Source organism: Lepidochelys kempii, chromosome 2 (assembly GCF_965140285.1).
Source record: "Lepidochelys kempii isolate rLepKem1 chromosome 2, rLepKem1.hap1, whole genome shotgun sequence".
Classification (NCBI taxonomy): Eukaryota; Metazoa; Chordata; order Testudines; family Cheloniidae; genus Lepidochelys; species Lepidochelys kempii.
Window position 1 is genome coordinate 175,171,359 of NC_136381.1, and position 24,609 is coordinate 175,195,967.

The following is a 24,609-nucleotide window of genomic DNA, read 5'->3' on the forward strand; positions in this document are numbered from 1 at the left end:
TTTGAGCATAAGCTTTCGTGAGCTACAGCTCACTTCATCGGATGCAATCAGTGGAAAATACAGTAGGGAGATTTATATACACAGAGAACATGAAACAATGGGTAATGAGGTGAGCTGTAGCTCACGAAAGCTTATGCTCAAATAAATTTGTTAGTCTATAAGGTGCCACCAGTACTCCTTTTTCTTTTTGTGAAATGAAGAACTGATCAGTCGTCTACTTGAGGGTGAGCGGCATGCTCCCATGAATGAAATGTGGAAAGATCACATGTGATGAGACAAGCCAGTAAATCTCGACAGCCTTGCCTGTGTTCTCCAGAGGTTAGCACAGTTTTTAGTGACGCTAATTCAGCAGCCAGCCTGTCTTATTTTGATTTAATATTTATAGGACTTTTTAAATTTAGAATTTGCCTAATCATAGGAGGCTCCAGTCCCCATCAGTAGTCCAATGAAGTATAAGTCACTGCCGGCAGCATCATGTAAAGAAAACCAAATAGATTGAGAGGACAAGTACAATAGAAGTGTCCTTTAATAGGGCAGCAGAGAATAAGAGTTTCATGTGTTTTAAAAGCAATAGAGTATTGTAAATTCTAGACTAGAAATAAGGTGTAAATTTTTTTAACAGTGAGGGTAATTAACCATTGGAATGTCTTTCCTAGGGATGTGGTGGCTCTTGCATCACTTGAAGTCTTTAAAGACTTAGTGTCTTTCTGAAAGATAGTCTAGAGCTCAGACAGAAGTTATGGGCTTGATACAGAAAGTTCTGTATGTAACACACAGGCCATAGGAGGTCAGATGATCATCATGATCCCTTAAAAAGCTATGAAGTGTTTGTTCAGGAGGATGCAAGCTGTCTTTTTAAAAAAGCAAGCAATGTCTTTCTGTTTCCCAAAGTACATTTTTGTAATTTAGGAAAATTATGTGACGCAGAATATAAAGAAAAATATCTTTGAAATGACACTCTGCACCATCAGTCAGCTGATGGTTGGGAACTGCCCTTTGAACTCAAGGCCCAGAGTTCAAGAACCTCTAGAAACCACTAAAAAGTTAAACTGATTTCTCTCTTTTAATTTGGCAAGAATTTTAGGGAAGGAGTTTTTACATTAAACATTCTTTGCCTGACCCTAAAATGGCTACTGCTGTTAAGGTCCAATATCAGGATCTCCGGCTCCTTCTGATTCATGCAAGATCAGTGTTTGGTAAATCTGCCATCTGGCCTGCATTTTTAAAAACAAACTTATTTTTGGAAACTAATTTCAATGCTATCCCCATGGCTAGAGTAAAAAAAAAATGGTTTTAACAAGGGGTGTGTGGTTTTTTTGTTTTTGCTGAGTCTTTTTTAAAAGTCCTTGTTAGGAAGATAAGACCATTTACTCGTTGCCCTCCGCAGGACTCTCTCAAATTTGTCCACATCATTTCTGTAGTGGTGGGCCTAAAACTGTACGCATTTCTCCAGATGTGGCCTCACCAGTGCCAAATACTCACTCCCCTCGATATAATAATTCTGCCTCCCTATTAGAAAAGAGACCTAGGAGGAGGTAAGTGAAGCAGTAGCTACCAGCCATGAAAATGGAGGAGTGTGTGTTGTCCACTATAGCAATTAATGAAAATACAATTGCTCCACAATGGATAATAAGACTGGGAAGTGAGGGGAGCTGTGACAGTTGCCAGACAGAGAACCGGTTTGGGGTAAAATAGGGATATATGCATGTAAACTTTGTTCCCACAATCTAATGGTTTTTATTGCTCCAGCTCAATAGGCAGATAGTATGCTGAAGGCACAAAAGCAGTCTGTAAGTAGAGCAATGTCACTGCGCTCTGGGTGATTTCCAGCTTTATGGCATGGTAAGTCATTTATAGCCATCTTGGTGACAGGAGTTAGGATTTCCTAGCAATGAAATACTGTGCACTGAGTCACTAGTGCAAAAGAAGTTCAAAAAGAAATCTGAGTTAGTCTAAAGTACTCTTGTTTAGCGTTCCAGTTCATTTTCCATTAGGAGTAACTGCCAGTGTCTGGGAAGTTTGTTAGTTGTGTAGCATTAAGGTGAAAATTGTGTCAGTGGAGTTATTACAACCTTGAATATCAATAGAAATGAAGGGTCAGGTGGGTGATAGTTTCTTTTATAGATCAGTATTTAAAAAAAAATAGAAGAAAAAAGAATTACAAATCAACTTGAACATTGTGTGGGAAAGAGTTTTCTCCTATTAAAAATAAATAAATAAGATAGATATAACAGGAAGCTCATATGACTTTGTTCATATTTGTAAATTTTCAAAAAGCAACATTAACTCAGACTCAACGTGTCCAATTTAAAGGAAGCCCTTAAAGTGAATTACTCTTCACTGCTACACCATGGAGAACTAGGCAAGGGTTAGCAGTATATTGCAGTACCTGTTTGCTTTTTTTTCAGAGCTTATATACTCATAGCCCAGAGAGAAGCTGAAGGTGGCAGGAGAGAGAATGCCACGAAACTTCAAATTTTATGGGAAGTTGTGTAAAGGGAGTAAGCATGGTACCTGAACACAAATTATTCAGATTACTTTCTGCTGTCACTGAAATGCTTTTTCAGTAAACTTATTAGGGATTGTTACAGCGTAAATAGATTCTGAATGTTTCTTAGTTTTTCCCGTTCTTTCTCCTCTAGGCCATGCTCACTTTTTATAAATATGTGAAAGCCTGAAGTTCTAACTTAAACAATTTGCATTCAAATATGCACCTTCATTTTGAAAACAGATTACTGTGTACTGCAAATCTGTTTAAATTTAGGGGTGTTAGCGAAGTTAGTAGCTCACAAAGAGGGGATTTTGTACATACTTGACGGTAATGGGGAAACATAGCTTTCAAATATAAATCCATTTATTTTTAAACTGTTTTTCCTAGTTACTCTTCTATGATTTTTATAAATCTAATTTTATTCCAGGCAAGTCTTTCCATTTTATGAATCACCTCCTTCAGCATTTTTTCATTCTAAAATGTTGTGTATCACCATTGTTTTCACAGAAATGCTATTAGGATGCAATTCTTTGTTCTTATAACTGACAGAATATTTATTGTAATGAATAAACAAGAATAAGATGAAAATTAACCATTTAGGGAAATCAGCAACCCTAGCATCTTGTATGTTTGGCCACGAACTTACACACTTGTATTTGTGTAGTGAAAAATCCAGGCTTTCATGGTGAACCATAGGAAAGGTAGTTGTTTTTTGTTTTGGATCTAGATACATCTCCTTGTCAGTGCTGGAACTTCTAAAAAATGGCACTGCAGCAGTCTTGCCTGGTGCATAGTTCGGGCAAAGACAGTTCAAGAAGCAACCTTCATTGGTTGGCTAGGCAACGACTGCCATCTAAGATGGTCACTTGGCAGGGACTACTTTATTGGCTAATGCCGCCAGTCATCCATTAAGCAATCTGTATGGTGGATTCCTATGCTATTTTGAGCTTTTTTTGTCACTGAAGACTATGGATTGTGTCCTTGACAGCAGCGTATTAAAACCTAGGCCAACAAATTTGCAGGGGCGGCAAATTTATAATAGCAGTCAGAGGCGGCTGCTTCCCCCGGCACCGGTTCGTGCCCTTGCCCCCTCCCTGCCCCTATTGGTCCCCTTCCCCAAATCCCTGGCCCCGCCTCCTCTCTTGAGCGCGCCACGTTCCCCTCCCCCCCCCTTCGCGAACCTGTTTTGTGCACAAGCACTGGCAGGGAGCGGGGAGAAGCAGGATCTGGCGGCACGCTCAGGGGAGGAGGCAGAGTCGGAGCAGAGGTGAGCTGGAGTGGAGAGCTGCTGGGGGGGGGAGGGGAGGGCGGCAATTATTTTAGGGCCTAAGGGCGGCAAAATCATTTAATCCGCCACTGGTCTTTGGCTAGAAGCTAGAGATTTAAGCGATCATGGCACCCACTCCAAGTTGTTATGCACCAAAAACAATTTACCCATCAGTGTTAATATACACGGTACTATCTCTTGAGCTTTGATCTTAGTTTCACTGTATTCACAAAACCTCAAATTTACACATCCAAATTCCATCCACATGCATAAATTCAGACTTTTGTGCAAGCAAATTACTCTACACACTGAACTATGAACACAAATGTACAAGCTGGGTTCTGACATGTTCTGCTAGATTCTTTTTCTAAGAGACTGTTGGTGAAATAGAAAATCAAGAAGGACCACATGAATGTTTTTACTTCCCAAGTCCTGCACATAGTACGATAGAATGGAATACAGCATTTTCTGTAGTTGCCTTTCATAGAAACTGTATTCCAAAATGTTTTAAATAATGCATGTAAAAATTAATAGTAGATGGAGAATTTTGGGCAAGGGTGAAAAGGTATGTTTTTGGATAATTGAATATGTATCTATGATGTGCAGAAATGCACGAAGGCTGTTGTAGATGACAGGAGCTGTGCAGAAGAACTTTCTTACGCTACGCTGACAAGATTTTCAGTAAGTAGACAGACCGGCATGGAAGAGGTGGACTATAAAATCCATGTGGTAATCTGGATCTAAGAATTTGGAGGTTCTTGAACAAATAGAAATGCATCAGGACCCACTGGAGTTGTCTTCAGATATGAAGGATGCCTTCATGCTTCACAGCATGTGAGAGGTGGGCTCTGGTGTGACCAGAGAAGAGAATAGCAGTAGTCTTGCTGAATGGAGATAAAAGCATGGCTGAACTCAGAAGAATACTGAAAGCAACTGGAATAATATACAAAGCAGTTTGAGTTTATGCATCTACATAATGGTCCATACTCAATAATTCTAGTTAACTCGGAGTATGGTTGAATGCACTGTATACAGAACATCTTGAAATTGGATTGGAAAGAGATACGTGTTCCATGGGAAAGCACAAGACTATTTGATATGCACTCCTTTCATGGTTTATTCCTCTGAGTTGCTCATGAATGTTGGACTAAATTGATTGCAGAGTAAAGAAAAGGTCGTATAAGTAATGCTTGGAAGCAAACATAATATGAGAATTAATAAAACTCTCCATGTTCGCAGTTCTTATTTTTTTTAGGAGAAAACCATGACCAGTGATTACCTGTGGTTACACTTCAAATTGCTTCTGTGCTATATTCAATTTTTATTTTTGTTTTGTGTGTTAAAAAGCAGCTGGTGAGTGTGGGGAAGCTGTGGCTCCAATGAGTTATATGAATGTGCTTCGAGCTCTGCTGAAATTGATTTCATTTTAATTGTGGTGGTGGTTTTTCCTGTATTAACTTCATAACACAGGAATAGACAGAGAGACAGCACTTGTCAAATAAGTGCCCAGTCTAACTCCCACTGAAATCAATGCAGTTTCCTGTTGATTTCATTAGGAAGTGCATCAAACCTTAAATGCCTTGGATCCAACTGATGCACACTTTATTTTTGGACTATCTGACATTAAGTCTTGGATGCAAATGTTGGAAACACATAGGATAAGATTCTGTACTGCATCTTGAAGAGAGGCACGCCCACACAACTCTCAGGCCAGGGGGAGTGTTAGCTCAAGTGGCTTTAAGCCACATTTGTTACCTTCTGACTGGAGGTGCTCTAGGGGCTGGAGAGGTCTCTAGTATAACTTCAACAGCGCTGCAGGCCTGTCTGAGTTCCAGTCCCCTCTCCCGGCTGTCTTATAGACTGCAGTACTTCCCAGAACCTCCACAGCACAAAATACCACCCACTACGTTAGCATTCCCCCTTATGTCAAGGCTTGTGAGGTGGTCCTTGGGCTGTCCTCCATAATGCCTGCACTGGGAAATCTTCCCCCAGCTGGACAGGAGGCTTTTAGCTTTAGCCCGTTCCCTGCCATAAGCGGCTAGAGAGCGTGTGAGGATTTCACCCATAATCTCAACCAAGTACTAGATTAGATATACTATTGATGGATAGATAAAGTAAGCTATTTTAGGGTAGGTGTGGAAGATATCTACAATCTCTAATGTAGATACCGCATGTTGAAATTTTGTTTTTTCAGTTCTCTACTTTGAATTTCTATTGAAAGAAAAGGATGAATTTTTCAGATTTGAGGGGTGTGAGAAAAATTCATTCTGTTTTTGACCACTTACCTATCTCACTGAAATTTTCCAAACATCGACCTCAAAGAAAAGTTTCACAAAAATATGGTGACCTTTTCCCCCCATTTTTCAACCAGTTCCAATTGAAAAGAGTAAATAGGAGTGAAAAAAGAGTGCAACATTGGAAGCTGACTTGAACATTCAGAGAAACCAAAATCACTTGATATAAAGACTTTTGGTCATTGTAGCTATTGACACAAAATTGTCAGTCACATATATTCAACTACAGTGTTCAGGAGCAAATTTTTTTTTAGCCATTCAGTTGCACTGCAGATAACTGCCATTCTGATTTCAGATTCCAGGCACTATTTACATTCCTAACAGATAGTTCTCATTCATTGTAGTTTTAAGTGACTAAATTAAAGATCTTTATTGCAAGTATAAAATGGGGTCTAGATAAATATATTTATGATCTGTATACAAAAATTAAAAGGCATCTGGGAGTCTAATATAGTTAAAATCTCCTTCCATGGGCAAGTTAGTGGGAGAAATGTAAGGGAGGTCTTTGTGATTCTGTAGATTTTTTTTACAGAATCAAATGTTTTGATGGTGCTACCCTCTGTGGCATGGCGGGTGGGCTCTCTGCCACTCTCTCCCAGCTCAGGGTCTTTCAGCTGTTGGAAATGTTGATAATACAATGACGTTGGACATGGGTCAAGTTAGGGCTTTCTAATGACACCCTTCTCCTATGAACACAATGGTACCAAATATGACAAACCTAGAACAAATATGTACATATATATATTTGAGCAAATCTTTAAAAAGCAACATTTTTTAAAATTATACTTTAAACAGAGGGATGTATTGCTTAAATAAAAAAGACAATGATCTCAACTAGTCCTAGGGGAGTTAGCCTTGGCACATAGGACTGAAAACATTTATTTATCAAAGTCTTCATTGGTGACATCTCTGGCTAGGGCCACCCATGTCTAGGTGTGACATTCTGTACCTCGGGGGAACACCCTGGACCCCCATGTTATCCTTATAATATGATTGTGTGGTAACCAGTGCAAAGTTTGTCATGTTGGGTGTCTTCAGAAGGCTCATGGTGCACTGAGCGTTGTTATAGTAATGTTATAGGTTGTAATTTCATATATAGTTATGAGGCTTAAAACAAGCCCAGGCAAAAGTCTGCTGGAGCAGAGGGGCATGTATGGGACAAACCCAGCCCAGCCTCAGAGGAACAAAAGGACACTGGCCTAGGTTGCAACAAAGGATCTGTTGGACTCTTGAGTGAGTCACCCCCCTTCCCTTGGTCAGTTTGGGAATATGATGAGGTAATGCTCACCTGACTCTGAAGCAGGGGGAGCAAAGCATAAAAGGGAGAGACGCTTGCCATGCTGTCTCTTCCACCTCCATCTACAGACACCACCACCAAGCGACTGAAGCGCTGATCAAAGGGGAGAGCCTGGCTGAAAGGCAACCAGCCAACCTGTGGTGAGAAGCATCTAAGTTTGTAAGGGCACTGAAAGTGTTAAGATCAGCTTAGAATGTATGTTGCTCTTATTTCATTTGACCAAATCTGACTTGTGCTTTGATTTATAATCACTTAATCTTTTGTAGTTTAATAAATTTGTTCTACCTGAAGCAGTGCATTTGATTTGAAGCATGTCAGAGACTCCCCTGGGGATAACAAGCCTCGTACATATCAATTTCTTTGTTAAATTGATGAACTCATATAAACTTGCAGTGGGCATACTGGACACTGCAAGACAGAGGTTCCTAGGATTGTGTCTGGGACTGGAGATATTGGCTAGTGTAATTTGGTTGCAGATTCCGAGCAGTGGCTGGCCAAAAGTGCTCACTCACAAAGCTGGGAGCAGCTTATGTGCTAGAGGCTGTGCCTGAACAGCCTGGGAGTGGGGGCACTCACAGCAGAGCAGGGTAAGGCTGGCTCCCAGAGTTGAGGCTTGGAGGGACCTAGCAGATCACTGGTCCAGAAAACACCAGGGGAATGTCACACTAGTGCCGTGACACATTTTGATTCAGTACCACAGATGTATTCATGCATTCCAACTGAAGTGAGCAATCAGTGGGGCTAGCAAGTATGATTGGTAGGATTCATAGACGGGTCATTCGCTCTGGCACCTTGTGTAGTTCAAGGCTTTAACACCGTGTTAAAGGCTGACCATGGTGGAATGTACCTTTTCTCCTGAAGTAATGTGGTGTGATATGTAGTGTCATGGGTATCCAGATCTTCTATATCTTCAGCAATTATTTTTTTGCCTCTGGAATGCATCCCACTTTTTCACAATAACCAAGTGAGGTCCAGGTTGGTGAATGTAGAAAGCTCTATTACCGTCAATGTAGCTGTTGCTTCATTGAAAACTGGACTTCTTGGCCTCAGAATTTTTGGACCGTGATTGGAAAGTGAATGAGTCAGGAAGCTCCTTCAAAGAACGGTTCTTTGCTGGTCCAGACAGCACTTGATGCTGGGACTGGTACCTATTAATATGCTCCTGGTAGCAGACCCACAACAGTAGCATAAGGAGTACCTTTGCCATCTGCTATATCTTCAAGGAAGCCTGTTATTAGCAGCACAAAATATTAACCTACTCTTGGTGAGGTCTGTAGGAATGTACAATCTTTCATTAAATTCCATGCAGTGAACAATGTTTATATCTGCAGTCTCCAGGCAGAGTACTTTGGCTCTTCCATTGACTACAACAATGTTGCGTGGAAGCTGCACAAGGAATTTACTGTGGGATTTGGAATGAATTGTTGAACTAACAGCCACTGCTGATCGATTATCCATATGCTGCCTGGTTGTCCTGTGTATGTGGAAAGCCTGCCTTGCCACTTGTACATGAGATTTTGTGATACAATGGCTGCCTTGTGCTCCACTTGCTGGTGCTGAAATCACTGCAAACACCAGTATACCACTTGAAGTACAGGCCTCAAAGAATTGTTTTCATGTAGGGCATCAGCTATAGATCCCTGAAACTTCGGTGTACTTCAGGGCAAAAATCTTTTCTGTTAAATAAAAAGCATCTCCAAACATTTGTATCACTATTTGACATAAGTGCTTTCTTCCACTTTTGATAGTGCCCAATCTTTTGCAGCTTTTAAGGTTATGCGCTCTAATTGATTTCTCTGGATAGGATTGCTAAAAACTATGTCATATCCCACAGTTCATCTTCAATAAGTGTTCTAAGACTCTTTCTGCTAAGCATTTGTTCCTCTCCAATCCTGTTCAAGCATATTTATCTATACTTTTGCCTCTGCATCAGCCACTGCTGCTATTTTCCCATCCAGTAGAATCTCTGTGAGGCAATTTGTGAACTCCAGCTGACACTCAGTAATAAAGTTAGTGTTGGTTTCTATTGCTCTTACCTTTCTGATGGAACACTTTACATATATTCTTGGTGTTGCACTCGATGTGATATGCAGTGTCATATGCCTGGGTATCTTTTGGGTCAATACATCCACTTTACCTCCCATGCAACATTCTCTTTAAGAGTAACTGCTTCATACAGTTTCTCACCTGTCTTAAATGTTAAAACTGCGCTTAGTGAATGCCTTTAGGCATCCAGCTTCTCGCAAAACAAGGTGGTGGTGGTGGACTCAAAATGCATGTCATGGGCCTAGTGTGGCACTTGTCCCAACATTTTCAATTTTTACCTGATGCTCTATGTACGTCCTCTCCATTCTTGCCAGATTCCGTTTATGGGTGCACTTCTTACAGCATGTAAGGGGCCATCAAGTGTTGTTTCACCAGGTCCTCCAGGGTGGTATTCTCCAAAGATTCAGTTACTAGTCAGTACCCTTTGTCTCCCCGTTGATGCCTAAAAATGATCAAGACCAAAGGAAGAACAAGGATTTTGTGATAAATTACTTTGGGATTGTAATTAATTATGTGATGTGCTGTGTAGTTCTGCAAATATATGCATATTGTTTGCGGTTGGATTCCAGTAATTTCTGGCTGGACGCTGATGTCTTAACCTGTGCCTTATTACAACTCTTTAGCATAATAAACAAAGCTGATCATCAGTACCACTGATGAAAATCAACTTGAAGCACTCTTTCAGTTTATTGTAATCTGTAACATTAAATTTTTTTTATCAGCTATCATGTTCTGAGCATTAGCTGATAACACGGTACTGTCCGTCACAAGTAACTTTGTTGGGGCTGCATGTTTGACATGGCTGTATTAGAGTGAGTGTGTGTGTGTATGTGTGTATATATAATATTTTTAAACATTTTCTGGAATCTATAACTATCTAATTGTTCTAGATTTGTGATGTTTGGTACTATAGTGTTCTTGGGAGAAAGGCTTTCGAATGATATCCAACTTGACCCACATCTGATGACATTGTATTATCAACATTTCCACCAAACAGAGGCCCAGCGAGTGCCCCCTGCCTCACCAAAGAGGGTGACACAATTGAAATTGATACTATAGATCTTTGACTCAAATGACACCTTTTACCTTTCTATCATCAGTTTGCCCATTGGATTACACATGCTTTCAGACTTTATCCTGGGCTCAACCTACCACAGAAATAGTAGCTGCAGCAGATCATTCTATAATAATCACTTCTTAAATAGGCAAGTGCTTGGAGAAATATTCCAACCCCTGTTCTGATTGAAAACCCACCCACCCACCCAAGCATCTCATCCCTTTCTAAAAGCCCAAACAAATGATTGGGCCTTGCAGCATGGCCTGGTAGATGACCAATTCAGACTATTTCAGATTAAAGATGGAAGTGAATACCAAAGCTGAAGAGCCTTCACCAGGACCCTAGTTCAGGAAATCCACTTAAAGTGAATCATGTGCTTAAATGCCTTCCTGAGTCTGGGTCACAGTGTGTGGGAGGAAGGGTTCCCCCCAAAATACAAAGTAATTTTATCTTTTAAGCTCAGTGAAAGAGGTGATTGGCATGGAAGAACAGCAAGTTACTTATCTGCCCCACTCAATTATCCATCATTAACATTGGGCTGTAGACTGTGTTAGGGTCTTTATGGCTTGAGACAGAGGATGATCCCATTATTGTGGAGAGGACTAATAGAATGTCAGAAAGAAGACTGATAAGGAGCAGAGCTGTAGATAAGTGTTTTTAGACTGCCTGAGCTATGAAGTAATGACAAAGTCGATAAAGGATGGTATCTTTGACAATTCCCTCATCTTATTCTGCAGTGCAGAAATGGCTAAACAGCAAGATTTTGATATTCAGGTATGGCTGAGATGAAACAATTCATGGTGTTAGTACGATTTTTTTTTAAGCATCTGATTTGGGAATCAATTATTCTTTATTTGGAATCTAATATTTTGGGAGCTCTAACATTCATTTATAGTCTTCAGATTGCTAGACGTGAAAATATTGGGCCAGATTTCAAGAACTGACCATTATTTTTTGCCTTCAGTCTGTACACTCTTCAACATTTACATGAGACTGCTCAGGGAGATCATGAAATGCTGTGAAGTCATGTGGCACCCATGTGCTGATGAAACCCAACTGTATGTCTGTCTCTCTGCCAGCACAGCTTCTGCCGTCATCGGCATCCTCCAGTGTTTAGCAATCAAGCGATTTTGCTCAAGCTCAGCCCAGGAAAGGCAAAAGACCTCCTGGTAGGAAGAAGAAAACAGTCAAAATGGTGCAAAGCCGCTGGGCTCATGACTACTCATGCACATGCAATTGCCAGAGGAGCAAAGAATACTCAACATCACTGTGGTTGCTCCACTGTTGGGCTTTAAGAAAGCAAGTGAGGCTCTTTATAGGTAAAACAAAATGTGTTTTGCTGTCCAAGCATCAGCACTACTGGCAATAGGATTGCTGCTCTCTTCCTGCATGTTAGGGGCTTATTCCTTCACCCACTTACTTCCCTGGTCCTTCTCGCATGAACAGAGAGCAACAATACCCGAAGTCCAAAGGTGCAAACAATTCGATGTTTATTGGGGTGAATTTCCAGCAAGCATGATTCCGGTTTCCTTCCTTAGTATCCTCCTTCCCAGCTCTGACACCACAGAGCCTTACACCTGTGTCCCTGTTCCCTTTCCTGCCCTTAGCCAAACATGATTCCAATTTCCCCACCCCCATTCCCTGTTCCCATTTCCTCTTTTAGCAAAATATGATTCCAATTTTCTTACCCCCATTCCCTGTTCCCATCTCCCCCACCCACCCACTCACTTCCTCATTGACTACAGATTATATAGTAAAACTTGAGTTCTGCTTAGCTATACCTTAACCAATCATTTTCCTGAAATTTAACTAACCGATCCTAACATATTGTAACATGATTATGTAACCAATTATATCCCACCACCTTAATTAGTTTACATCCAGCAAAATTAACTATGCAGCAGACAGGAACAATCACAGAACCAGACAGAAATTATACAGACAAACAACAGCAAAGTGGGAACTATAATGACAAGACAATACAGAAGTGAGGATTTCACATCCCAGCTATTGATAAGTGAGTTCTTGCCAGACAGGATGCTATCAAACTAAGTTTTCTTTTACATTTTCTAGGCACTTCCCTCTTTCTGGAGGTGATAGGCACTATCAGGACAGGATTGTATTCCTAACAGCCCAATAGCACCTTATTTCAGTGTGACTAGTTTGGAATATGAGGATGTGACTGTTCGCTTCCCGGTTTATGGCTACCTCTGCTGCTTAGCCAAAGGCCTTAGCCTAAGCACAGGGCCACAAACTGTCACAGTAAGAGAAGGCCCTTACACCGGCAGACAGTGATTTTGATTCTTTCTTTTGTATCTCTATAACTAGCCAAGTGATAAGAATACACCTAAATTCTTAGAGTATAGGCCTTTACAGACAGGCCTGGGTATCTATATCCTAACACTGCATATTAGGTTTCAGCAGGTAATGTTCACTGTTCGGGGCAGGTCTGTTTGGATTTGTACATAACAAGTGGTGGAGGGAGCGACTATCCGAAATATATAATTCAGGAAAGGAGAAAGGCTAAATAATAATTTTAGTGACATTTTTCTCTTAAAAAATCAACTTTGAGTTGTATTTGACAACGCTCCTTTTAATCACCAAATGGATGAAGAAGAGGGAAACTATCTTTGTTTCTTTCATTTTAGATAGATTAGATATTATGCACAAGGTGGATGATGGTTTAAGGCTTTTTTTGTGTGTGGAGGGGATTTGTTGAGGAGTGCATGATAGATTTCCAGAGATACTGGCTCTCTATGGGAATTCATGTGATAAGAATCTTTTTTTAAGGAATTAACAGCTGTGCTAGCAAGCAAATTACTGAACCTACACATGCTCTGAATGCAACTGTGCTGATTGGCACCGTGGGGCCAACATTGATCCATAATTCTAAGCTTTGCCGTAAAGAGATGTAAGTGCCTGCATGCTCTGCGGTTCCAGCTCTCATCTTGTAAAAAGGTTATTACTCCCTGATTTCCTTTTAGAATCAAAGAATTTCAAATTGGACAGCAGTTTCTGAGAGCTGGACCCATGCCTCTGTTTTCTTCTCCATCCCTGTTTCTTGATGGTGAGACTCGCTGGACTACTTAATCTTCTGCTGTCTTAAGCAAATAAGAATTATATGGGTAAAAATGAGAGCGGCGTTTGTGGAAGTGGTAGGGTCAGCTTCCATGGTCTTATTCTCTGTAATAACTGTTTGTTTTAAAAATAAATTTTTCTCTTTTTCAAAAACTCTTACTGTCTCAGTGTTGATTTTGGATGCTAATCGTATTGTGTTTTATTCAGCAGCCATGTGTAGGGATCTATCTCATCTCTCATACATTCCCCATGAATACCTCTGTATTTCATTCAATCTCAGCGTAAGAGGAAATGTTTCCTGGCAGGGTAGTATTCTAACAGCACATTGCAAATATGTAGAAGGGCCCCAAGGTCAGAAACTCTTTTTGAAAGGTTAATTAAGTCTGAAGGAAAGGTATTATGTTGTAATTAAATAGTAATGAATGAGGAGCTGTGAAGTATTTGGTGTATGATGCAGTACCACAAGGCAAAGCTGAAATCATCTGCAAATTTATTATTTTATTACATATTCTATTATAAAATACCCCTGGGTGTCAGTGTAATTTTTATTCCTGAACTTGGATATGACAGAAGGGGGATTAAGTGGTCAGCTCAGCCATGCATATATGTAATCATAATACATCTCAAGAGCAGTTCTAAGAACTTTAATAACATTCCTGACATACTTAAGAGAACTTTCATCAAAAGTGCAGTGCCTTTCCAGCTATGTAGAATTTCATTTCTAATCAGAGTGTAATGTGCTTTTTACTGTGTTCATATTGGAAAGGCTACCACACGTTTTCATGCCTTCAAATTTCACACTAGTGTTATAGAAACATCGTCATGACCCTATTTAAGAGTCCCATCAGAATTTTCCTTAAAGTCCTTGTGCTTTCGGTAGCATTTCAACATTTTAAAGTGCATTTGGGGGGGAAACTTGGTACAAGTATTGGAGACAAGTTGTTAATCTAGATGTGGATTTTTTGAAAACATGGTTTAAATTAGCTGATTCAGACTTCTGTTCACAGCCTTGTGCCCAGATATTGCACTTCGTAATTGCAGAGATCAGTGAAGAACTAATGAATCTTCCATCCCGTGTGTACTCCACTATCTAGACAGAAACATAAGCTACCAGCAGTTGACAGTTTTAACTCCTAATTACTCAGTACTTAGAAGTCAAAACCTTAGTTATTTTGTGTGACAAAATAAATTGCATTTATAAACAATAGCCATATGATATAAAAAAACAAAACGGGAAATTGCAGAAACCCTACTTTTACTCAGGGCTAGATTAAGGCAGAAACACTATGGGTATACACAGAGGGGCCTGGCTTTCGGAGTCACATGATATTAGAATGTCAGCTTTCACCTTAAATGTTTCTAGCCCTCAAATATGACTTGAGTGTAACCAATGCTTTGTCTGCCTGAGTTTTCAGACAGCCTGAATCAATAGCTGTGAGAGTTAATTGCTCCCATTAATCACAGTACGACGTTAAATCTGAAACCTGCAGCTTTGGAGCACTCCCATTGACAGCACCCTGAGTTCTAGAAAGGACTCAATGTAGGTAGGTGGCCCTCACTAATGCCACATAATCGTGGCTCTTCTAGGGTAGTGTTGACCATTGTTTGCTCAAGTGGGTGGGGGCTGTGTCCTCCTTTCTCTAGATGAGAGAGTGCACTTGAAGATATGGGGACAGTGTTCTGGAAAGGGTGGTTAACTATTCTGCTCAAAGAAGAGTGATGGTGGGCTCTCACCAAACAATGATTATGTGGGTGGCACCAGCCACCACCATCCCGAGGAAGGGATGGGGCATGGCATGAGGATGGCATTAATGGGACATGTGGGTTATGCCTGGGGTAGCAGATTGCCTTAATCTGATTCTGCCGCCTTCTGTTGGTAGATTGTGCAGTCTTTGCTCACAGTGGTAAGCACTTACGAAAGTGAGTAGGCTCATTTAGTGGAACCCTAACCAGCATGAGTAAGGGTGGCACAGTCTCACCAAAATTATTTTTTAAAGCTGCCTAGGTGCCTCTTGACGGTCTCATCCTTTATATCTTGTAGGGACAAATTTTCAAAAGGAAATTATCTAAATTGTGCCTATTAGCCTGCATATGAACGCCAATACACAAGCTCAAACCCTGATTTGCAGGCACATAGTTTAGAACCTTACTGATTATTTTGCTCCCATTTTTCAATATATATGTAATAATTTAGAATTGCAATATTTGTACTTTGGCTCGTATTTTGGTAACATGATGAAATCAAGTCCTCTGAAATCAAGTCCTTCAGCACTACTTTCATCTTCTCCAACACAATTAAGGAAGTATCTTCAGCTAGAAAAATGTTTTCTAGCAGCCTAGTTAAAATATGCATCCTTCACCTGTCTCATTATCGGGCAGATTGGATTATCCCTCACAACTTTGCATACGCCTGAAAATCTTTCAAACTCATGAATAAACGGCCTGATGCAAATATTGGTCTTAAAATGATGTGAAAAATTTAGCTAGCAATGAATTTTTCACAGAAAGAATGGACCACACTGTCATCCATAGTATTTTACCGACTACTAAATGCCATCTCTAATGACATTGAATGTAATATAACTGTCATCGGAAGTGGTCTATGGGCTCCTCCTCAGGGCAGCTCAGTACAAATTAATTCAAAGTGTCTGATTCGCCACTCATCTGCGTTGTGTGTAGTCATTTACACTTGAGCAAACAAGGGTGTAAAATGCTACCAAATTGGAATGGTGGCATTTTATACCCAATTTTGACGAGTGTAAATGGCTGCATAAGGAGTGAGGCTGTGTTTAATCAGGCTGTAAATGTCTTCTCTGGAGGAGCAAGTCAGTTTCTTTCATAACTTATTATACTGTGTTATGTTATATTTCTATGTAACTCTATCTATATCCTTAAACTGTAAAATGTAATTTTTGATTCCATAAGAAACATTAATAAGTGTTTGAAATATAATAAAATAAATAAAAATGGTAGTTGCTACATACAGTATTTATACAATAGCATAACTTAATTAAAAGGCAACGAATAATTTTTTGCAAACCCTTTTCAACCTAATCCAAATGAAGGTTGGTGAGGAAGGATGTTATACTCTCATATTCTGTGGCTGACATCAACATTCAATATTGTAAAGTGAAAAATATGTTTAGCCCTAATGATTGTTCTGATATAATAATTTTTAAAGACGGGGGCACTTTGTGCTAGGACTATACATACACACAATAAGACACTAAGATTATAATCAAAACAAAGTATGGGAACTAAAAATCAAAACAATATCATCCTTATACTTTTTTAACATATGATACACTAATGCATCTATGAAAAGTAAATGTTAACAGTAGTATTTTTTAAAACAGCCACTATAATTAGAGTCCCTTGTGTGTCTATGCAAACTGCTGAGTGCAAATGACAGAATTTAGACATTTAACTACCAGATTGTTCATCAGCTGGTTAGATAGCTAAAGACTGGCATTTGCATTCAAAATTCTGCATCAGGAGCTGACGTAAGACTAAAGCTGCAGATACCGTGAAGGACTGGTTGAGGCTTATTTAAAAGTTGTCCTCAGAAATGAATTTCACTGCTTTTAATGAAGCATTGATGATAATTAGATCTACGAAAGGTGAAGGAGTTTAGCAGACTGGTGGTAGTCAAAGTTTTGAGATTAAATTTAACATAATATGGGGCTCCATAGCACTTGTCATATGTCTTTTCTTTCTAAACCAATAGCATCATATTGAACTGTAATCCTTTCTTGACTCTCAGGTACAAAAACATAATTTTGACATGGAGACCTTTGGTATGCATTTTGTTTTTCATTTCTACATGTACTTAAAGTAGCAAAAATATTGGAAAATGAGGAGTAGTTTAAGATGTAAGAAAAGAGGGAAGAAATTTCCATCATCTTAACATAAATATCTACTGATCAGTAAGGACCTGATCTTGCACTTATGCATACAAGTAACTTCAAACATGAGAGTAGCCTCATTGAACTCAATGGGACTCTTAATGTGTGTAAAGTTAAGCAAGTGTGTGTTTGTAGGATTTGGTCCTACCAGACAAATTTTCAACGTGGGATTTTAGATTCACAATGCCTCTTAATGAGTGTTGTTGCTAAATCCTTGTACTGACAACTAGCTGCTAATACATGTTTTAGTTCAGTAAGTTCTATTTAAAAACCTTTACCATCCAGAGCAGTTCATTTTACTGCAGTATTTTCATAGATTCATAGATATTAAGGTCATAAGGGACCATTATGATCATCTAGTCTGACCACCTGAACAATGAAGGCCACAGAATCTCACCCACCCACTCCTGCGATAAACCTCTCACCTATGTCTGAGCTATTGAAGTCCTCAAATCATAGTTTAAAGACTTCAAGCTGCAGAGAATCCTCCAGCAAGTGACCCATGCCCCATGCTACAGAGGAAGGCGAAAAACCCCCAGGGCCTCTTCCAATCTGCCCTGGAGGAAAATTCCTTCCCAACCCCAAATATGGCGATCAGCTGAACCCTGAGCAAATGGGCAAGATTCACCAGTCAGATACCCAGGAAAGAATTCTCTGTAGTAACTCAGATCCCACCCCATCTAACATCCCATCACAGGCCATTGGGCCTATTTACCATGAACAGTTAACATGATTTTGGCAATTAATTGATCTTTATCTCATCATACCATCTCCTCCATAAACTTATCGAGTTTAATCTTGAAGCCAGATAGGTCTTTTGCCCCACTGCTTCCCTTGGAAGGCTATTCCAGAACTTCACTCCTCTGATGGTTAGAAACCTTAGTCTAATTTCAAGTCTAAACTTCCCGATGGCCAGTTTATATCCATTTGTTCTTGTGTCCACATTGGTACTAAACTTAAATAACTCCTCTCCTTCTCCGGTATTTATCCCTCTGATATACTTATAGAGAGCAATCATATCTCCCCTCAACCTTCTTTTGGTTAGGCTAAACAAGCCAAGCTCCTTGAGTCTCCTTTCATATGACAAATTTTCCATTCCTCGGATCATCCTAGTAGCCCTTCTCTGTACCTGTTCCAGTTTGAATTCATCCTTCTTAAACATGGGAGACCAGAACTGCACACAGTATTCCAGGTGAGGTCTCACCAGTGCCTTGTACAACAGTACTAACCCCACCTTATCTCTACTGGAAATACCTTGCCTGATGCATCTGTAAGTGGGGGAATAGTCCCGCTATTGTGGGGAACTTTCCTGGCTTCTGCACTACCCCGGTGAAGTGGGTTAGCGAAAGGATCTGAGTCCACGCTCCCACTTCCTTTACCCAGTAGCCTCCCTGCCCTTGAGGACTCCCCTTCCACTCTCCTGTCTGGCAGAGTCCTCATAACCCCAACGAGGCTGGACCCAGGATTCCTGGGGGGCTCGAACCCCAACCCTTCTGTGGTCACCTAGCACAGAGGCTAGGGTGTCCCCACTCCAGGGTACTCTCTCTGCACTGGGCACTTCTCTGACCCACTGACCATTACATACAAGTTAAAGCAAATGCAAGTTATTTAATCAACAATTAATTTTAAAAAGAATAAGGAAACATGGGAAAGGTTAAAGGAAACACATCAGCCCACTCTGTGGCAGGGAACATCACAAACAGTGTCTCTGGGATGTCAGGGCAGTTCACAGTCTGTGCCTTGTAAGACCCAGGCCTTCTTCTCAGGCTCTGGCTTTGCTGCAGGGATGCTGTGGATTGGACACTTGCTCTGGTGGTGGCCACACGCTCTCAGGCTCTAAGTGGTAGGACCCTTCTTCCCAGTGTCGCCCTTGCCCTGTCGGGGTTACGATCCAAGCCTGGCCTGCAGAGCCTCTTGGCTGAGGCGTCTCCCTGTGCTGGGCCTGCTGCCCAGGGTCCCCGTCGCTCTCCCCAGCTGCTCACCGCACCCAGCTCCGGACTGCTCCAGCTCCACCACTCTGTCTCTGCACTGCTGCTGCTGCTCTGCCTCCAGCTCCCTAGGCTACTTCTTTGGCCCCTCTGCCTCTGGTTGCTGCAGTTCTGCTCCCAGGACTGGTCTACTCTGCAGGCTGCTTCTGTGACTCTGCTCCCAGCACTGACCTGCTTTTCTGGCCCCTCTGGCTCTGGTTGCTGCAGCTCTCCTCCCAGGGCAAGTCTGCTCTCTCTGGGCTGTGCCTCTGGCTTTGGGGCTGCAGCTCTGCTCCCAGGACAGGGTCTGCTCTCTCTAGGCTGCTTTTCTGGTCCCTCTGGATCTGGCACAGCTCTGCTCCCCAGCTTTGGTTGGGCACCTGCTTTCTCCTTAGCTCGGCCCCACCCTGTCAGACCCAGGCAATTCCAGCTCACACGGAGGATGGGACCTCCCTGGCCTCCTGACTCCCTGATTAGCCTGCCTGCCCTGTCATTCAGGCTGACCTGGAGCATTGGCCTCTCCCCATTGTTCCTGGGGGCTGTCAGTCTCAGGGTCCTGATTCCCCATCAACCCTTCCCCCTTTTAGTAGTGGGAGCTAGCAACCAAAACACCCCCGCTGAATGTTAGTAAGGGGGCAGCAATCCCCTTATACATTGCAAGACCGCTTTACCTTTTTTCACGGCCATATCACATTGGCGGCTGATAGTCATCCTGTGATCAACCAATACTCCAAGGTCCTTCTCCTCCTCTGTTACTTCTAATTGATGCGTCCCCAGCTTATAACTAAAATTCTTGTTATTAATTCCTAAATGCATGACCTTACACTTCTCACTATTAAATTTCATCCCATTACTATTACTCCAGTTTACAAGGTCATCCAGATCCTCCTGTATGATATCCTGGTCCTTCTCTAAATCGGCAATACCTCCCAGCTTTGTCTCATCCACAAACTTTATTAGCACACTCCTACTTTTTGTGCCGAGGTAGGTAATAAAAAGATTGGTCCCAAAACCGATCCCTGAGGAACTCCACTGGTAACCTCCCTCCAGCCTGACGGTTCACCTTTCAGTATGACCCGCTGTAGTCTCCCTTTTAACCAATTCCTTATCCAGCTTTCAATTTTCATATTTATAGTATTTCTCTTTCTATGCAAAGTTACTACAAGTGGTACATGGTAAAGGTAAATACCACATTTTGGCAAACACCTAATGTTTTTATGGTACCCTTTGCAGTTTCAGTTTATGATCACCATTTGTATGGTAGATTATATAATAAGCAGAAAGAAACTTTACCCCAAGATTGTCAAATGCTCTGAAATCAAATGAACATTCTGTAAAATATTATACAACCTCTCTCTTCTTAACTACAGTGCCTGATTTAACTTTTTCTTACTATAAGCCAAATTCTAAAGTCCCTGTCAAAGGCAGATGCTCAGCTGTTGATTTGTCATAGCTCCATTAACTTTGAAGGAGCTTTCACAATTTACACCGGCTGAGGACAGGCCCCTCAGTCCATACTCAAACAAAACGCTGTGTGCTGTCCATGGGACATCAGGATTTGGTCCTGTGATTTTTATCTACCTATCTAAACTAGTGCCCTTCCCCCGTATAACATTAGACTCTGTGGCTGATTAACTACTACATACATTTTCAGTTACCCCTTCAGTCTAAAATATAATGTTTACAGATTTCTTCTCCCTGCTTTGTGTGCAGTGTTGTTGTAGCTGTGTTGGTCCCAGGATATTAGAGAGACAAGGTGGGTGAGGTAATATCTTTTATTGGACCAATTTCTGTTGGTGAGAGAAACAAGAAGTTGGTCCAGTAAAAGATATTACCTCATTCTTCTCACCCACTCCCCCACCTTAGAATCATAGAATATTAGGGTTGGAAGGGACCCCAGAAGGTCATCTAGTCCAACCCCCTGCTCGAAGCAGGACCAATTCCCAGTTAAATCATCCCAGCCAGGGCTTTGTCAAGCCTGACCTTAAAAACCTCTAAGGAAGGAGATTCTACCACCTCCCTAGGTAACGCATTCCAGTGTTTCACCACCCTCATAGTGAAAAAGTTTTTTCTAATATCCAATCTAAACCTCCCCCACTGCAACTTGAGACCATTACTCCTCGTTTTGTCATCTGCTACCATTGAGAACAGTCTAGATCCATCCTCTTTGGAACCCCCTTTCAGGTAGTTGAAAGCAGCTATCAAATCCCCCCTCATTCTTCTCTTCTGCAGACTAAACAATCCCAGCTCCCTCAGCCTCTCCTCATAAGTCATGTGTTCTAGACCCCTAATCATTTTTGTTGCCCTTCGCTGGACTCTCTCCAATTTATCCACATCCTTCTTGTAGTGTGGGGCCCAAAACTGGACACAGTACTCCAGATGAGGCCTCACCAATGTCAAATAGAGGGGAACGATCACGTCCCTCAATCTGCTCGCTATGCCCCTACTTATACATCCCAAAATGCCATTGGCCTTCTTGGCAACAAGGGCACACTGCTGACTCATATCCAGCTTCTCATCCACTGTCACCCCTAGGTCCTTTTCCGCAGAACTGCTGCCTAGCCATTCGGCCCCTAGTCTGTAGCGGTGCATTGGATTCTTCCATCCTAAGTGCAGGATCCTGCACTTATCCTTATTGAACCTCATCAGATTTCTTTTGGCCCAATCTTCCAATTTGTCTAGGTCCTTCTGTATCCTATCCCTCCCCTCCAGCGTATCTACCACTCCTCCCAGTTTAGTATCATCCGCAAATTTGCTGAGAGTGCAATCTACACCATCCTCTAGATCATTTATGAAGATATTGAACAAAACCGGCCCCAGGACCGACCCCTGGGGCACTCCACTTGACACCGGCTGCCAACTAGACATGGAGCCATTGATCACTACCCGTTGAGCCCGACAATCTCGCCAGCTTTCTACCCACCTTATAGTGCATTCATCCAGCCTATACTTCCTTAACTTGCTGACAAGAATACTGTGGGAGACCGTGTCAAAAGCTTTGCTAAAGTCAAGAAACAATACATCCACTGCTTTCCCTTCATCCACAGAACCAGTAATCTCATCATAAAAGGCGATTAGATTAGTCAGGCATGACCTTCCCTTGGTGAATCCATGCTGGCTGTTCCTGATCACTTTCCTCTCATGCAAGTGCTTCAGGATTGATTCTTTGAGGACCTGCTCCATGATTTTTCCAGGGACTGAGGTGAGGCTGACTGGCCTGTAGTTCCCAGGATCCTCCTTGTCCCTTTTGCATGCTTTGGCATTTAGGCACCGGGGATGGCTGACTTTTAAAAGTATTTTACTTGTCTGCGTAGAACATTTAGTAGCTGTGCTGACTGCTAAGCAAGAGGGAATCCGTGCCTGCAAACATAGCAAAAGCAACACATTAACAAGGCTAACTTTTCTTCTTATATTCAGTGGTCACAGTCTTTGGGAAAGCAGACAGCCCATTAGTGATCAGTGTGAAATTGCCCCAGCTGTGTTTATTAGATTTTATGTGTTACATCTCAGTTTGTTCACAAACAAACAGGATCAAGAAGGAGGGGAAAAACATCAAATCAAACCCACAGCAAGTCGCTGTCAACCAAACGGCCTGTTCTGTTGATGAAGGTGTAGAGCGTAGGCATGAACCTGGATGTCTGCTTCGGTGACTTCAACATCTTACAGGAGTAAACTGCTACAGATGGCAGTGGCAGATTTTGTTCCAATAGATGCACACTATGTTGTCCATTCTGCCCTGCCCTGACCCCACTAGGGAAAAAAAAAAAAGAAAAGAAATATTTCTATATGCAAATAATCTTACGTTTAATAAAACAGACCAGAGAAAGCCTAAGGATAGAGATCTTTACTTCCGCAGAACAGAGCACAGCTTAGTTTTGTTTTTTGTTTTGTTTTTTAAATGCGAGAATTAGGAATGAGAAACTCTTGTATTCTTTTCTGAAATTTAACTAGGGTTTGATCAGCGAGGTCAAAGTGCAGTTATAGTCAGAACCAAACTTATTTAAAATACTACCTTCTTCCTCACGAGCCCAGCTCCTCGTGTGTATTCAAATTCACATCTGCTGGCTTTACTGCCCCAAATAATTTTTGGGTACTATTTACTCTGGTTAACCCTGCAGGCGATGCTCAAGCCCCAAAAGACACAAACTAACAAACAGAGACAGGCCAAGTGCAGATTAGTTTAACACTTTCCTATGTATTAAAATGTAGTTGTTGCTAAGAGTTTCTCAGAGCATTGGGTACAATGTCTACACTCTATTATAGGCTCTGTATATAGAGAATTTTTAGAAAAATTTTCTAGCAATAGTCTTGATGAGGGGTGGGGGAGAGAGGATCAGTTTCCACAGTGATCAGGAAAATTGTGCTGTACCCTACTAGCAAAATCGGTCTTTCAATAGGGATTTCAGCTTTAATATGGTCAGTTTGTTTATTTAGATTTAAAATAATAATTGAAAAGATGGGTATCCAAGGTCTCAGGTGCCTTTAATAATACAAAATCCCAGCAGCACTAATCATTTCAACCAGAACTCAGCCAACTACCTCCAGAAACTTCTCTCTGGCCTGCCTTGTTGTGGGAAGACCACTCTCAGTGATCTCCAAAACACATCTCAAACAGTTGTCTTGTCCTGGAAGGGTCACCAAATTTGGGCTATTTCAAAATTTAGGGAGCAGATTCTAGAGTCCCTAAGCCCTCCCAGAGAACATCTTGCCAGCCATCCCATCTCATTTATAATGAAGGGGATCCAGCTCAGGCACCCTGCTGACCATAGATGTGGCACTATGGCCTGGGAAGAGAGGGGATGCCTCCAGTAGTCTGGTCTCAGGACAGTTAGGGCTTGTAGGTCATAAGCAACACCTTAAACTCCGCCTGGAGACCAATGGACAGCCAATGCAGATCCTGGAGCTCTGGTGACCTGTGCTCCCAGCAAGATGCCCCACTCAGGAAGTGAACTGCTGTGTTCTGTACCAGGTTCAGTCTCTGAATGGTTTTAAGGGAAAGCCCCATGTAGAGCACATTCCAGTGTTTCTAATTTTGAAGAAACTAAGGCTTGGGTAACAGTAGCGAGGTCCGCATCCGAAAGAAAAGGTCACAACCTCCTAGCCTGATGCAGATGAAAAGCTGACTGGCTTACTTGTAATATGGTAATAGAACAGCAGCTGGGAGTCTAAAATAACCCTTAAGTTGAGAATCCTAGTAACTGACTGTC

General features: G+C 41.5%; 1 protein-coding gene across 8 annotated transcripts in view; it reads left to right on the forward strand.

The window, feature by feature from the left end:
* Positions 1–24,609, forward strand: part of TPK1 (thiamin pyrophosphokinase 1) — a 481,390-nt gene that overhangs the window by 202,067 nt on the left and 254,714 nt on the right. The gene's annotated exons all lie outside the window — the stretch shown is intronic.